At 38.0% G+C, this 17,157-nt stretch overlaps 1 pseudogene; it reads right to left on the reverse strand.

Annotated features, from left to right (window-relative positions):
- Positions 1-16,693: 16,693 nt before the first annotated feature.
- On the reverse strand, positions 16,694-16,842 carry LOC116889509 (annotated as a pseudogene).
- Between the last annotated feature and the right edge of the window lie 315 nt (positions 16,843-17,157).

Here is a 17,157-nt window from a genome sequence, read left to right on the forward strand (position 1 = left end):
CATAGGCAAATGGATGGAATAAGAAAATATCATTCTGGTTGAGGTAACCAAATTACAAAAACACACATGGTATGCACTCATTGATAAGTGGATATTAGCCCTAAAGCTTGAATTACCCAAGAAGCAATCCGCATACCACATGAATCTCAAGAAGAAGGATGACCAAATGTGGATACTTCACTCCTTAAAAGGAGGAACAAAAATTTTTCATAGGAGGGGATATGGAAGCAAAGTTTGTAGCAGAGACTGAAGGAACAGCCACCCAGAGCCTGCCCCACATGTGGCCCATATATATATACAGTCACCAAAACTTGATAAGATTGATGAAGGTAAGAAGTGCATGTTGACAGGAGCCTGATATAGCTGTCTCTTGAGAGACACAACCAGAGCATGTCAAATACAGAGGTGAATTCTAGCAGTAAACCATTGAACTAAGAATGGGGTTCCTTTTGGAGGAATTAGAGAAGGAATTAAAGGAGCTGAATGGGCTTGCAACCCCATAAGAACAATAATACCAACCAATCAGAGCTCCCAGGGACTAAACCACTACCCAAAGACTACACATTGACAGACCCATTGCTCCAGCTGCTTTTATAGCAGAGGATCACCTTGTTGGGCACCAATGCAAGGAGAAGCCCTTGGTCCTGCCAAGGTTGAACCCCACAGTATAGTGGAATGTCAGTGGGGCAAGGGGGGTTGGTTGGGGAGGGGGAGCACCCTTATAGAATAAGTGGAGCGGGATAGGATAGGGGGCTTATGTGCGAGAAACTGGGAAAGGGAATAACATTTGAAATGTAAATAAAAATATCCAAAACAAAATTGGAAAGTTGGGGTTTGCCCAGATTTTCTAAGTGAACTGCAGGTGACTTATCTGTTTTAATTATCTTTCAATAGTCACTTGGAGTATAATATAAAAGCAATGAGGAAATTTTTTCCATATATCAAGCATTCAAAAATTCTACCCTAAGTGTTTCAACTACATGGTGGACATAGTATATCCCATGCCAATCACTGTCTATGAGCAAACAACATCTATATCTCCAAATCAGTTATCTCCCATGAGCATCCAGTTACCTAAAGCAACATGTCTATAGACTCCTAAAGCTCAACATGCCAGAGATCAGTTTCTTAATCTCCTATAATCAAATGGCCTCTTACTATGATCCTTATTCTAGCGAACATAATACTGTACTTTCAGCAATCTTCAGAAACAATGTTATGCTAGGAAGCTAGTTCCTGGCTTAAATTTGTCCTCACTCTCATATTCTGGGAAGTTGGCCTTTCAATATCCCCCTTAATTGTTTTACTTCTCTCCATCTATCCTGTGATTAGCCAAGCCCAGTTTGTATCTATCTCCTGCCTGGATTATGGTACAAATTTTCTAAGACCTCTGAATCTGACCTTGGTTACTCTGTGGGTTTTAATTTTCCATCTTTTATCTATCCCTGCCCTGCCTCCAGGTTTAACTCATATCACTAGATAGAAAAGAAAGAAACTTAGAGGGGAAGAGAGTGAGATAGAGATCCCTGAATCTAATTTCTTTCCCTTTGTTTCTTCTTTGAGCATGATAACTAACATACAGCATCCACCACCACCCTGACCCCACCTATGAGGGCTCTATATACCCTCTGAAGCGTTTCCAGAATTCCAAATGTCACACAATCACAGAAACAATCTGTAGCTAGAAAAACCATGTCTCTTCTAGAGCACAAGGCAAATCATAGTCAGTCTGAAGCAGACCCATATCCTCACACCTGGGATGGCAAACTAATTAAAATAAAAGATTATATTTACCCCCCAACACGTTCTTTAAAAGAAACTAGAATTCTCAAAAAAGTCACCACAGACCTCTCTATATATCTTGAAATCTTTCAATCTATTCTCCATACTTAAAAACAATTTCTATTCTGTAAAGTTGAATCTGACTTTCTTACTTATTAAAATCTTTCAGAAATATATTTCAGATCATGTTGTCCTTTGAATAAAAAAATAAGTGTTTTTGCATGGCCGGCAACACCACATATGTTTGGCTATTTCCTAACTCTTTCTCTAACCCCATGCCATCATACTCTCCTTAGTACTTTTGTTGACATGTCTATTTCATGGCATAATTTTAGATGTGTTGTTAAATTCATATGAAGCACAATTTCTGTCTAAACCACCTTTCTTGGTTAGTTTCTGATGATCTTTCAGAAGGTTGTTCAAGACTTGGTACTTTCTAGAAACTGCAATTCTTATTTTGAGCCACATTCTTCCTTTTTCCTTCTTACATGGTTTTCTACATTGCAACCTTGTGACTTCCCTCCATCAGAAGGTAGATGCTGACTTCGGACTGCTTTTGTTAATAGAACACAACACAAGTCTCATTCTGTGATTTCGAAGACTGTCATAAAATCAGAACTAATTCCTCCTTTTCACTAGTACATTTGCAGTTTGAATTTGAACTCTCATGTGGAAAACAACAACAAAAAGAAAAAAACAAAAGAACCAAGGAACCTGAGGAGTCTGTGCTTTGATGAAGTTCAGCCACATGGAATAGCATTCCTGGTCTTTACACTATCCCAGCCAGGTTCCTCCTCATGTTAGCCTGTTTTTAAAAAAGAAAATCTGCCAGGTCTTCATTACTGGGCATTCCAATTAAATGTTGAATGGTACTGTGCATGAAGGAAGTTAAAGAAAGGAAAGCTCCCAAGCCTAATATGGGCAATTCGACAGAGGTTCACTGCTTTCAAGCACAGTCTCCGGGGAAAAATGGGGGAGCTGAATTGAAATAGGTCTCTGTGACCATTTTGATGAAACCAATCTGCCAGGAAACAAAAATCTTGGTGAAAATCACTGCATAAAATAGGAAGCTCTTGAACCTGCAATAAATGTACAAAAATACCTTTGCATTCCTGGTGCTAAATAACTGTACTTACCATATGTAGAAAAATGATTATGAAAGCCTAATAACCTTTTATATGCAAAATTATGTGAAATTCTAGAAATTGAAAATCATGTCTGCTTTCCAATGCAGTTTGTTTTATGCTTTCTAACTTATAATTCCATTTCAAAATGAAACATCAAAAAGAATGGGTTAGTCTTGTAATGCAGTAGCCGTATCTAGTATTTATTACCTAATGGTATTTTTTAGCTGAGTTTCCTTTAGGCTGCCTCTCTAATAATCACACAAAAATTACAGAAAATGACAGAGGGGGGTTGCAAAATCATTCAGGATGCCAGAGGCTGCCACATATGTTATTTGTCTATTCACCTTAGCTTTTTTTTCTTATTCCTTTTCTATAATGCTGTTCAGATTTTCTTACCAATTATCTTCCAACATGGCAAGCTAACTAGCTGGGAGTACTGGTGGAGGTTTGAGTGTTAAAATGAGGGAGGATAGCTTTTCCTTCTTTGTCTAGTTTGTTCATTGCCTTTGGCAGCAACTATATTTTTCCCATGGTTCCAGGTTCTTTCAGGAAATTTCTCCCTCCCTGGTCCTAGATGCCCTGATCATAGATGACCTATTTACACTTTCCACTGGCTTTCTATGACTCCTGACCTCTGGCAGCACCACCTATTCTAGCCTCCACTAACTCTAGCATTATATATTAAGTAACCTACTAGTTCGTTCACTCCTTCTTCTTTGCTTCCTTACATATTGGTCAATTCTGTGGAAAAACACCCCAAATTCCTTTTATTTGAAATGTCTAGTATTGTTTGTATTTTTTCATAAAATTATCCAATACAAGTCTGCACATGAAAACAACCCCAGGAAATATATCCTCAAAAAGAAACCCCAAAGCTAATCACAATTAAATATTCCTTCCTAGCAGTAAAATCTGAGTGAACTATGATCCTAGTTATTCATGACAAAGCTATATAGTCAACTAAAATCTGTTGTTAGTTGAAATTAGAATGTTCAGACATACATATGATGCCATAGATTAAATGTGAGTATAGTTTTGAACTATATATTTTAAACGAGCTTTTAGTTTATGCTGCATTAAGACAATTCATAAATGCTGGGTTATTCCTTTTTAAAAAAAACTACAGAGTTAACTTTTAGATAAAAATTTATACCATTGAGTGGCTTTGAATAACAATTAAGGACTACCCTTTATTCCTATTTTAACAGGGAAAAACCCTGGTCCCTATATTTCAGACAGAACCTGTAAGAGGTATATATAAGAAGAAGAGGAAAATGTACCACTATAGCCTGAAAGTTCCTATTTGAAGCCCTGAGTTTTGTAATTCTACCACATTAAATAAGTTTCTTTAGCCTACATGACTTTTAAATGTATACATGTAGAGTGAATGTATTTTAAGCATGAATTAGTGAAATATCAAATTTTAAGAACTATAGTCATGGCTAGATGTGGTGGCTTATGTTATATAGCTCATAATTCAAGAGGCTCTCTGAAGTCAATCCAGTTTATCCTTAGTGAGTTCTAGGTCAGTTTAGGCTACAAAACTGAACAAAACCTAAACAAAACACAAGATAAACTGTATGCATGTGATCTTAGATGGCAACATATTTCCAAAATATTCTCCAAAGAACAAGATGTATTGATCCCATGGATTTTTTTCCTTCATTTAAAGAGTGAAATATTTAAACATACCCAAAGTAGGTTTCCCAGAACATAGGTTAAAACTATGTCTTTTATTGTCAAGAATAGGGCATTTCTACTCATCACTGGACCCGAGAAACTGTCAATTCTGAGTCACGATAAATGACTTCGCTTTTCCTGCAAAATTATTCATAGACATCCTAGATCCCAGGAGATTGTTTTTTATGCTAATTTAAGTTCATTTGGCTATCTTTCTTATTTAAACATCAATGTCTATACGGACCTTGAGATATGCTTTCTGCCCAAACATACAATATTGGCAACATACTCATGAAATTGGGGTGTTTCTAATGTATTTCACCATAGATTTTCTTACTGTGGCTTCACTTTTTGTTAAATTGTAATTGCCCCTAGTTTCCTTAATCTTCTCTTTGACAATCAGATATTTACAGGTATGCTGGGGTGGAGGAATCCATGAAAATACCCTGAAGACTATTTTTACATTATCCTGTAATGTAATTTAATAGAGAGTGAGGGTATGATGTAGAATTATATTTTATGTGCTGTAATATTAAATACTTATGCATGTTCAGGACTCTTTCATACCTCGGATAAAAGCAGCAATAGGAAGTCCTTATTAATCTATGACCTTCAAGGTTAATGAGAAGGAGAAAAGAAAGGGAATCCTGTTTCTGTTTTTGCTGAAGATGAAGTGGATATTTAAAGTTTAAACATTTATTGTCAGATTTACAAATATGAGAATAGCTAACAAGGGTCCGTGTGATGGTTTGAATGAAATGGACTCCAAAGGCTCAAATCATGAATTTGAATGCATGGTCTCCAGTTGTAAAACTGTTTAGGAAGGATTTGGAGGTGTGTCTTTCTTGGAGGAGGTATGCTACCGAAGGTAGGCTTTGAAATTTCAAAATGCTAGGCCCAGTCTGCTGCTATCTCTGTTTCACCTTGTCTCTGTCTCTCTGTCTCTGTCTCTCTGTCTGTTGTCTTTCTTTCTCTTTGTCTCTGTCTGTCTTCTTCCTGCAGATCAGGATATAAGCACTAAGCAATTGCCCCAACACCATGCCCATCTGCTACTGCAGTGCCTTTAGTCATGATGGTCATGGACTCACTCTCTGAAACTGTAATCAAGTCAAGAGCCTATGAGGGAAGACCTGGGCTAGAAAGTTCATGATCAGAAACAGGGTATGCCAGAAGTAGACAGGAGGGTTTTAACTTAAAAATAATCTTTGCTCTTCAACAGAGGAATGGATACAGAAAATGTGGTACATATACAAAATGGGGTACTACTCAGCTATCAAAAACATGACCAAGTAAAATTCATAGGCAAATGGATTGAACTGAAAAATATCATTCTGAGTGAGGTAACCCAATCACAGAAAAACATACATGGTATGCACTCACTGATAAGTGGATATTAACCCAAAAGCTTGAATTACCCAAGATAAAATCCATAGACCACAGGACGTTGTGGTTTGCCCTGGAGTTATCTGTATTTTGATGCTAATTCCACTGCTGTAAGGACAGTCATGTACTCAGGACTCAGGGGACTTCACCAGAACCTTCTCTCCATTGAATTTGTAAAATACAGGTGAGAGGCAGATACAGGATAGAAGGAGGCCTGTCATTGGATGAGATGGAAGGACGGATGGGAGAGAAGTTTGGAGGAATAGGAGGAGACTTGAATGAAAAGGGGAAGAGACAGGAGGGGAAAAGAGAGGAGCCAAGGGACAACAATGGAGACTGACGTTAAGATTCCGCTCTGTGTATTTACAGGTTGTTATTAATGTTCTTAAGGGATGCATGTACTGGGCTTTGTATGTTTAGGTGAGTAATTATATCTTACCAATTGGGTCAAAGGTTATTGTGTTGTGTGTTCTTTCATGTGTAGATTTAGGTGTAATGGAGTATGCAGTGGCTGGAGACACTGGGCCGCCAACGGAGTTGGAATGTGTTTCCGCCAAGACATCTAGCAGATATCTTGGGGCACCACGGTGCTGGTCTCAGCGAGGTAAAAGACAACAATACTTTTTTTTGTATTTTTTATATTTTTACTATAACACATGAATCTCAAGAAGAAGGATGACTGAAGTATGGATGCTTCCCTCCTTCTTAAAAGGGGGAACAAAAGTATTCATTGAAGGGGATATGGAGGCAAAGTTGGACCAGAGACTAAAGGAACAACCATTCATAGCCTGCCCCACATGTGGCATATATATATATATATATATATATATATATATATATATATATATATATATATATATATATACAGTCACCAACACTAGATAAGATTGATGAAGCTAAGAAGTGCATGCTGACAGGAACTGGATATAGTTGTCTTCTGAGAGACACGGCCAGAACATGTCAAATATAGGGGTGAATGCTGTAAACCAGTGAACTGAGAATGGACCCCCCCTTGGAGGAATTAGAGGCAGGATTGAACGAGCTGAAGGGGCTTGCAACCCTATAAGAACAACAATGCCAACCAACCAGAGCTCCCAGTGACTAAACCACTACCCAAAGACTGTACATGGACTGACCATGGCTGCAGGCTGCATGTAACAGAGGATGGCCTTGTTGGGCAAAGGAAGGAGGCCTTTGGTCCTGCTACAAGGTTGGACCCCCAGTGTGGGGAATGTTGGGCGGAGGTTAAAGGGGGAGGTGGATGAGGAGGGAACACCTTTATATAAGAAGGGGAGGGGGATAGGGATTTTATGGACATGAGAAACCAGGAAAGGAATAACATTTGAAATGTAAATAAAAAAAAAAAAAAAAAATAAAAAATAATCTTATAAGCATAATAAGCCTCCTAGTATTCAGTAGGTCATTAAAGACACCGTTTAAACTATATATGGTAACATTTCTAATATGGACCTTCAAATTCATGCTGTATATAATAGTCGTAACTTGCCACTTATAGCTAGTAAGTAGTGAATTGTGACTCTGTATCCTATTTTTTCCATCCCTATGTGGCAATACATACCTAACTTTGAAGATATAATATGAAGAAAATATAAAACATTGCATTGATAATATTATTTGGTATATAAAATGAAGTTAACTAAATATATTATTATAGGTAAGTTCATCTTTTTTAACTTTATACATGTGTGTGTATATGTGTGTGTGTGTGTGTGTGTGTGTGTGTGTGTGTGTGTGTGTGTGTGTACGTGTGCATGCAGGTGCCTGTATATGTACTTTGAGGAGGCCAGAGGGTGATACCAAATTTCTTCCTCTCAAATTTATATTTTGAGACAGGTTTTTCTCATTGAACATGGAGATTGCTGATTTGCCTAAGCTGGTAAAGCTGGTCAGCCCTTCCAATCTTCCTGTTTCTACCTCCCAACACTAGGATTATAGCCAGGGCTTCCAGTCCTTGCTTTTTACATATGTGCTAGGGATCTAAACTCAAGTCTTCATATTTACACAACAAGCACTTTACTCAGTGAGTCATTTTCTCGTTCTCTCATTTACCTTTTGTTAGATTGATAGAAGGTTTTAAATCACATACATGCCTCATGTTCTTGGTCTGCACTTTGTTTCTAGTGGTAGCACTACTTGAGAACTAAAGCTTGGGGCAAAGATCTGTATGCAAATGATTTATTGAAGCCTTTCAAGGAAAGACGTGATAAAAGACTGGCAAGAGATGGATAGGGACACAGAGGCAATCAAACTGGGAATAGTTCGGCAAAGGCTCAGTCTCCACATGAACACGGGGATTTTACATCTCATAGTTTGTCGTACCTTGAGGCAAATGTGGCCAGGCTTTCAGCTCTTTCTCTTTATTAATCAGTTCTTGGCTATGGGAACATCCAAGAATATGAAAACACCTGGGCATCTCTAGCTCTCCCTTACACTAGTGAAGTAATTCCAGTAGCTCAATGGGTGCCCCACTAAAAGTTGCAGGTTCAAGCCATTGGAAGCAAAATATATATGAAGTTACAGGGATCTAGGGGGAATGAATGCAGCCTATTCACAATGTGATTATGTTTTACATAAGAAAGTACTATGTAATTGTTTTGCAAATCTTGGTTTATGAACAAAGAAAATCCTCATAGCATGAAGTGGTTGAAACAGTGGTGTGACTAAGTATCACAGATAATATGATACTAGTTTATCTAAAACTGCACACAAATATGTATCTGCTTAGGAAGTTGTTTATAAGATTTAGTTCTAGGGTTTTTAGATTTTTTTAAGTACATGTGTGTATTTGTGTGTAGATATGTGCACATGAGTGTGGTGCCCATGGGACCAAAGATATAAGATTCCCTTGAGCTGAAGTTACAGGTAGTTGTAAGCTGTTTGAAGTGGATACCTGGGATCTCTGGGAGAGAAGTAAGTTGTCTTACATGCTGAGCCATCTCTCCAGGACCTAATTTTAGTTTTATGAGGACCTCCTTGATGATTCTTGTTAGATTAATTTATATTCCCACCAAATATTCCTCCTTAGCATGTCAGAATTTGTTATTGTCATCTCATGATAGCTTTTCTGACTGGGGTGGGGTGGGGAGATAGCATCTCAATATATATATATATATATATATATATATATATATATATATTTGAAATGCATTTCAGTGGCTGGCAAAGATCTTGAACCCTTTTTTATGTATTTATTGGCCATTTGTATTTTAACCTTTGACATCTGTGTGTTCATTTTATTTCCCTACTTATTGGTTTGATTTTTTTTTACTCTTTTAGTGTTTAAAGTTTTGATATCATTAGTCTGGACATTAAACCAATGCCCAACAAAGACCTGGCAAAATTTTCTCCAATCCTACTTTATTTTGGTGAATATTTTCTCTGCTGTTCGGAAGCTTTGGAATTTGATGCAATTCTGTTTTGCTCTTATAACAAAAAAAAATTAATAAAACTTAAATTGATATTGTGGGAGCTGGAGAACACTGACTATGCTTCTCGAAGACAGGAGTTCAACTCCCAGCACCCACATGATGGTTCACAGCAGTCTGTAAATGCAATCCCAAGGGAATCTGATGCCCTTTCCCAGCTTCCTCAAGCACTTCATGCAAATGCTGTACAAACCACCAGGCAAAACATCCATACACATAGCATAGTAAAGTATTTAAAAGTTTAAAGAAATCTACATTGGGACATTTTACTGTTATTTTATTGTTTTCATTTTAAATTGAGTGAGATGTCTTCACAAGTACTTGAATAATGACACATTTGTTCTTTGATAGTGTCGAGATTGCTAGACCTGTTGGGAACCATTGACAGAGCAGTAAATAATTTTACAGTCTTAAAGATGTCAAACAATTATGTGTTTGTCAATAGAGAGAAATCAAAAGTGAAAAACATGAAAAGGAAAAATGTTCCATATAGTCCTTAATGCAATTATTAAAAAGAGAGGAGGGGGGTCATGAACTACAGTAGTGTAACTATAGCAAAGTGTCTTTGCTGAAAATTCCAACAGTCGTTCCTGACTCCATGACATCTTGCATTAAGAGTGAGGAAAAGAAAAAATCAAAACAGGGCATTTTTGCTATTGTTTATGGTTTTGGTTTTGCCCAGGTATCTAAGTTCCTTAAATATGGAGTAGACTGAGAATTTTAATATATTGTGACTTGCTGATCTCACAGCCTCATTCACTCTTACAAATACTTCTTTCATAAAATCCTTTCCTTAAATAGTTCCAACTCTTAGTGTTAAAAATAGAATAGGTTGAAGATGAAAGTTGTCTCTTTATGCTGACTTGGTCTTGAAAGCTTTGTGTTAAACTTTATGCAGTTATGTAATTATTATACATACACATATATATATATATATCACATCTACTTGCTTTTACAAGAAAATATACTTTAAAGTTGTTTTTCAATGCAGATTCTAGATCTTAAGCAGAAGCATTGTTCTAAAGAGTAGTGATTTATTCCTTTGTTTACCAACAGAATTCAATAGTGATTAGTCACGTAGGAAGTAATTTAGAATATGTATTGTTTCTCCACAGCAGAAGTAAAAGAAATGTTCAGTTACATTTGTGATCCTTTTTTTTTTTTTTTTTGGATTATGGTTTTAAAGGGAATCTTTTAGAATTATGTAACTCTCAAAGCAGAAAACTATTTTATACCTATTTCACGAGATCAGTACAGCAAGTGTTTTATATCTATTTCACAAGATCAGTACAGTGTGAGTGGTAGAGGACACTTGGGAACACATGTGATAACATTTATAAGGGGACTCTTTCACATTACTCACTTTGGAGTGGAAAGGAACTTATACAACAGCAAATGAGTTCCATAACAAATACAATTGGTGTTCAGACTACCAGCACTTTTCTGTGAATGTCAAGACGTAGCCAGGGCCAAACAAGAGCTGGAAAAAGACCTAGCTTCCTTGTCCTATGGGATAAATAGAAAATAGAAGATTATTCTACGTTGACTCTAAGAGCTCCTCCAAGGAAGTGAACCCCAGAGCTCTGTAGCTCTGTAGTGACAAATTGTTTGATAAAATATTTCCCTTCCCTGTCTCTTTATCTCTATTCTCCTACTATGGCTTCTCGTTCTTCTCTCAAACTGACTGACCTTGAACAACTGATGCAGAGTCCTTTTCTGGAAGGTTCACAAACTGAGACAAACTCCCAAGGGTAAATCAATAAAGAAATCTAGTAATGAATTCAGATTGATCACATCACAGATTCTCAAATGCTTGCGTTTGATAAAGTTTTCCAAAAACATTCATTTCCCTTAAACTCTGCTGTCTCTTGTACAAAAATAAAAACAAATTATAAAAATACTGTAAGCTTTCTTCCTTTCTTCCTCAAAGTTCATGGCACTGTCTGGGAGTATACAATATTGATTTTTAAAAATTTAAGCACACAAATTTAAAATTGAGTAATGTTTAACTGAAGTTCTCAAAACCTTTGCCAAATGATAGCTTTATGACTCAGTTTTGACAAACAAAAAGGATACCCTGCAGGCCAACTCTGTATATTCACAGAGTAAACAATTGAATAGCTCAGGAAGGAGGAGGTGATCTAAGGAAAAAAAAAAAGCAAACAAACAGGCCCTCTTAAACAAGGTTTGTTAACAGTCATTAGTAACCTTTGGCATTTCATTTGGACTTATATATATTTGCCACTGGGGCTACATTAATATTTGATCATCACATTAGGCAATGCACTGGGAAGATAAAATAAAGAACTGTCTTCTGCTCTGTCTCAGTAAATCAGGGATGCTGAAGACTCTGGATATATCTGTGTCCTTCTTCAGTCTACAGCAGACAAATGAAGATACGTTGGCACGAAAATACATGTATTTCTGTTCACCCCAAATTCATTCCTTAAATTCTTGTCTTTGAATTTGAATAGCCCACACCCTCATCATTATTTTTGAACCATTTGCACTGGAAAATATAAGATATAATTCAAATGTCATCCTCAGTACATTTTAATTCATACCAGAAAATACTAGACATTATGCACATAAGAATATTCTCCTGATAACAAAAAGCTTTAAGTGACCCAAATATACAAATGACTACATAAATCAAGGTCTACACATGTAATGAACTACCACACAATGAAATTGTATATCATGAATGAATATCAAAAACATTATTTTAAGTGAAAGAATTCAGATACAAAAGGCCATGTACTCTGACTTATTTACGTAAAAGTTATAAAAAAGAAGGATCTATCTAATCTACATTAGAAACACATCAGTGTTGCCTGCAGCCAGGGGAGGATTAATTGTAAAGAGGCATGAGAAAAAACATTTATATGCTATCTTAAGTCTAATATTGGTTATATGAATTAACATATGCCCACTCTTGTTGAACTCCATATTAGGGTTGGCACATTTGATTGTATGAAAGCTAATCCTCAATAAAGTGTATTAAAAATAAATCATTTCTGAGTGTCCAATGAACCAACTACTGTTATGAAGTAAGCAGAACTTTAAAAGAAGAATTAAAAAGTTTATATATATATATACATATATATATGTATATATGTCAGGATTTAGACAGAATTGAGTGTTTCCCTCGTATAACAGGGACTAGGAAGGCCTGGGAATCAATACAGAATTGATACTAGAAAGAATGAATCTGGGAGATGACATAAAAGCAAGATGGGTATAAGGGAAGGAGAAGAAGGTGGAGAGAAAATCAAAAGCAGATTCAACCCACTCAGCATAGAATTGTACCTTTTAACAAATTATATTCTGTTTATCATCACTTTTTGGCTATACCCAAGGATGTCACTTTGTCTTGTATGAACAAGTGAAGAAAGATAAAGGTATCAAAACATTGGGGTGCATCTCTTGGTGGTATAACCAGGTCCAAAGTTTTTGATTGGGGGGCAATGGAGGTAAGCAATACCAGTGTTTTCCAAACATAAATGAACATTAGAATCCCCCATTGTACTTGTAAATAAGAAGATATTTTGGCTTCACTGTAAGAATCCAGATTCAATGAGTATGGAATGGAATTTCTGCATTTCTAACCAGTTTATGACACGAATCAACCAATGTCAAAGGGCCACCACGCTTTGAGTAAATCCTATTTAAAGTTCTAATAGAGCAGAATTGATTACTACTGAAGTTAGTTTTGTTTTCACAGCCAAGGCACAGAGGTTCCTGAGTTTTGTAGTAAAGAACCTTGAAGTATTTATTCAAGAGATTTCTTAATTTGTCCATTGTTCCAAATTTGGTCAGTCTTGAAAGAGAACCCCTAATGATTTGTTCATGAGGGAAGGTAAACAAGCATGTTAAAGTATACCCTGTTTGCATATCATTTCATTCTTAGAAAATTTCCAGCGTTGTCTGTCAGTGTGATTAATCCCCTCTTGTCTTATAGTCAGAATATAAGCTGACTGAGCCCTTTCAGATGTAAGTTAATGGTTTAGCAGGCCCCAGAATATGCAATTAATGAGTTTACCATACTGACATTTGTAATGTTAACATTACCAACAGCAGATGGGAGATGCCTACATTGGGTGTCTGTTTCCAATTAAGATCTTTAATTTATGATAAATGAATACATTTCAATCACATCTGCCTTGCATTCACTGTCTGCTTGGTTGATCAACAATAGGAGCTTCTGGGAATGTTTTGGTACATAATGAGAGACTGAGTCAGCTCATAGCAAGAAGGTTCATTGTTTTAATGAATTCTTAAATATTAGCAATAAGTAAAAAAATGAACTCAATTTAAAAATAATAACTGATTTTTTCCATACATGTATGTGAATTTGGGAAAGTAACAAGAAAAAGTATGTAAAGATACTGTCACAGTTACACAAACTTCATAAGCATTTCATTGTTTCCTTTTTGAACTACTCCCAAAATCATTTAGATAGACATTATTCCAGATAAGTTCCTAGTTTTTCACTTTTGATCTCCTAAGCTCTACTTTCCTTATTTTATATAGTCTTCTTCAGTTGATCTAATGCTTCATAACAAGTCACCTCAAAATTTAGTGACTTAAAACAAGAAGATTCATTTTAACAATCTGCAGTTTTGGCAGCACTTGTCAGGGCCAGCTGGACGCTGTTCCTCTCAGCAATAACTGGGGCACTTGGATGGCTGGAGGCTGGAATCATCTGACGCCTTGCTCACTCACACGGGTCCTGCTCCATGCTGGGTTTTGGCTGAGACTTTAATTTAGGCTGTTAGCAGAAACATCACACGTGACTTTTTCTGGTGGTCTGGCCTTCCCCAAAACGTGATAAGTAAATTTCCAAGTCTAGATGGCCCCTACAAGCAAGTGTGTGAGACCTGTATAGCATGTTACCTTTACCCTCAGAAGTCACATACCATAACTTCTCCCACTTTAAAAACGTTGCGTAACAGTCTAGCAAGTAAATATAATAAGTTTGACATTTAATCTATGGTTAAATTTAGCTTGATTGTACTGTTAGATAGTAATCAATGGTTTTATTTTATAGAAACTATAGAAATTACTATATATGGCATTCTATTAGCCTGCTTTCCAAAGAGAATTTGTGCTAATGGTTAATCTTAAAAAGTTGCTTTGATTTTGGAAAGGTCTGATATAAATAGAATGTAATGTTTCTTGAAAAAGCCTTTCAATAAATCAGGCTGCTTTAGTAAGTGATGTAGAGATGATGAAGCAGGTAGATGAAGAAGATGCCCCTAGCTTACAATATGCAAGAGGACTGACTATATTCCAAACTGTAAAATTCATGCTATGAGTCATAGCATTTTCTACTTTAAGACAGACAGCCAGTGTTCTAAACTTGTTTGGCATTGGCAGATATAGGGACTGAAAATCCAATATGGCCTCATGGAATGGGGTTGGAAGAACAAATGCTGGGTCACATACAGAGTTAGAGTGTCTCCACTAGCATATATGCCAGCTCTGAGCAAATATTTTTCCAGGATTCTAGACAGATTTTTTTAAATTTTTTTTATAGGTTCTTCGTGAATTTTACATCACACACCCCAGTCCCACTCATTTCCTCTTCCCCTTGTATCTGCCCTCCACCGTTGCAATCTCCTCAAAACACAAGAAAAAAATCTCTTTGTGGAAACTGTAATATGTCACAGTATGTCCTACGAAATACCCTTTTGTCCACACTTCTTTGCTTGCAAATGTCCATTCCAGTGACTCGTTGGTCTTATATGAGGCCTCTGGCTTCTGCTACTCTATCGATATTGGAACCTCACTAGGCCTCCTCTTGAATATCCTATTGCTGTCCTGTGTCACAGAGAACAATCCTGTAGTTTTGGATCTGTAAAACTGACCCCAACAGTACATTGATGGGGTAGATGATGGAATGGGCCAATTCAAAACTCTGGATCTGGGCATGAGAGGTATCTAAACTTGCCAGCACTCCTGTTCTCCAGCTCCCTTGTCCTTGGCCCTGACTCACCAGCAACACCTGCTATCAGGGCCAACTCTATCCTGCTGCCCAGTTGAGGTGACGGGCCCATTCTTCCAACTGTCGCAGCCAGTGAGGGACATGACCAGTTCTTCCACTCTCATGACCTCAAGGCCAGCTCTCCTGTCCACCATAAATGGCAAGAGGTGGGGGAGGGGAAAGGAGTGCCATCTCTCTCTCACCCCTGTCACTACACAGAAGACAAGTGGTGAGGCGAACTCTTTTACTCTCTTGCCCTTGGAGCCAGCTTAGTCAAGCCTCTGCCACCAGGTAAGCTTTACTGTGCTGTCCATGTAAGGTGCAGGGCCCACAATCCTGAGTGCTACAGGTGGAAAGGGGTAGGGCCACCTCTCCTTTTCTCACAACCCCAGGGCCAGGTCTTCCACCTGCCAGTGGTGAGGAGCAAGGGAAGGGAGAAATCACTCCCTTATTCATTCTACCACATGCAAGATGTATGGTAGGGCCAGCACTCCCACACTAGAATTCTCCATCTGGATCATCCAAAACTCCTGCAATGCACATGGCCAGCTCTCTCAAGTACTGGAATTGGCTAGGGGATGGGTCAGCTCTCCTGCTTTCAATCTCCCAGGGCCAGCACTCCCATGATTCCCAGGTGAGGTCTGCAGCCAGTTCTGCATCAATATGTCCCTGGGCAGCAGCCTTGATCAGGAAAGATCCTCTGCTGCTACAAGGCCAAGGACCCCTAGACATGTCCCAGGTGGCATCACCAGCTACTCACATCAGACTGCTCTTCACTACCTCTGAGTCTTCAGTTCTTCCTCTCTTCATTGAACCCACATCCTTCTGTTTCTCTTTCATTTCCCCACCGCCTACTTGCTCCTCTTAGTGGCTCCTGGGGTTTCTGAGTGTCTGGGGCCATCTGAAGAGTGGTCTCCAGAGTACTATTCCCTGCTCATGCATTATGGCACCAAGCAGGGGTAATTTCTGGCATGATCTGCAGACCTACAGCCTGCATAGCACCCAACTAACTTCCTGTCCAGGCCTCATGGTTCAGGTATGGTGACTTGCTTCTTGCCTAGACTGCTGGCATGGCCCTATGTGGGCAAGGTTGTCTATTTGGGGCTGATTCCTGCTTGGGGATGGGGCATCAGTCCTTAGAAGAGGTTCTTCTAGTCTCTAGCTTGCTTCTGGTCCTGGGAGTTGTCAGGGCCTGCTTGGTGCCAGATTGATGGTCATCTCAAGCTAGCTCCCTGTCTGAGCCCCCTGGCTCAGGACTGGTGGTCATCTCAGGCATACTTTTGTTAGGGAATGTTAGGCTACTAATTATTCAAATATTCATAAGTTATTCAGATGTTCACAAGTCAGAACACTAAGCATAGACAAAGCCTCTCTCCTCTCTGTCACCTACTGACACACGTGACACAGCAGCCATACCCGCAATGCCTCTAGGGGCAGGTCAGATTATTTATATAATCTAAATATGTAAATAGTTAGTTTAGAAATGTAAGGTACAGGGCTGGGAAGATAGTTCTATTGGTAAAACACTAACATTAGAAGCAGGAAGAATTTAGTTAAATCTGCAGGACTCATATTTTAAAAAATAATTTCCTGTTAAGGATTGGAGACAGATGGATCCCCTTAGCTTGCTGGCCACCGAGCCAGCTTAACTAGCCAGCACCAAGCCAGTGAGACCTCATTTCAAAAGGAAGGTGTGCAACTCCTGAAGCACATCCCTAGAGATTGATGCCTAGAAATTATAATTTGTTGCACA

The sequence above is a fragment of the Rattus rattus genome, chromosome X (genome assembly GCF_011064425.1).
Source record: "Rattus rattus isolate New Zealand chromosome X, Rrattus_CSIRO_v1, whole genome shotgun sequence".
Lineage (NCBI taxonomy): Eukaryota > Metazoa > Chordata > Mammalia > Rodentia > Muridae > Rattus > Rattus rattus.